Here is a 1,066-nt window from a genome sequence, read left to right on the forward strand (position 1 = left end):
TGTGAACCACCCCGACCCACTCATTAGTCCCAATGGGAGAATCTCTACTGCGCAGGCCTGCAGAGTGGAAGTTGATGTGGTTTGCAGAAGCAGGGCACAGTTGTGTCCCCCGCCCCCATCCATCCAGATCTCTCTGAAGCACAGCATTTCTGGATGGGTTTAGTATTCTTGGCTTCTGGCAGCAGCAGCAAGATCAAAGATACCCCTGGGAGTCCAGTTTCCAGGCCCTGCTTCTGTCATGGGCTGCAAGATAAGATGAAGTAGGGCCTGAGAATGCCAGAGAAGAGACCATAGTTCTGTTGGTTCATTTCTGGGTCTGCAGTTCTATTCCATTGATCTACCTGCTTGTCACTATACCAATACCATGCAGTTTTTTTTATCACAATAAAACAACAATTGTATTGGTACAGTGACAGGCAGGTAGATCAATGGAACAGAATTGAAGACCCAGAAATGAACTCACACACCTATGGTCACTTGATCTTTGACAAAGGAGCTAAAACCATAAAGTAGAAAAAAGACAGCATTTTCAACAAATGATGCTGGCTCAACTGATGGTTAGCATGTAGAAGAATGCAAATCGATCCATTCCTATCTCCTTGTACAAAGCTCAAGTCCAAGTGGATCAAGGACCTCCACATCAAACCAGATACACTGAAACTAACAGAAAAGAAAGTGGGGAAGAACCTCAAGCACATAGGCACAGGGAAAATTTTCCCGAACAGAACACCTATAGCTTATGCTCTAAGATCAAGAATTGACAAATGGGACCTCATAAAGTTGCAAAGCTTCTGTTAGGCAAAAGACACTGTCAATAGGACAAAAAGGCAACCAACAAATTGGGAAAAGATCTTTACCAATCCTATATCTGATAGAGGGCTAATATCCAATGTATACAAAGAACTCAAGAAGTTAGACTCCAGAGAACCAAATAACCCTATTAAAAAATGGGGTACAGAGCTAAACAAAGAATTCTCAAATGACGGATACCGAATGGTTGAGAAGCACCTAAAGAAATGTTCAACATACTTAGTCATCAGGGAAATGCAAATCAAAACAACCCTGA

This window comes from Mastomys coucha, unplaced genomic scaffold (assembly GCF_008632895.1).
Source record: "Mastomys coucha isolate ucsf_1 unplaced genomic scaffold, UCSF_Mcou_1 pScaffold5, whole genome shotgun sequence".
Taxonomy (NCBI): domain Eukaryota; kingdom Metazoa; phylum Chordata; class Mammalia; order Rodentia; family Muridae; genus Mastomys; species Mastomys coucha.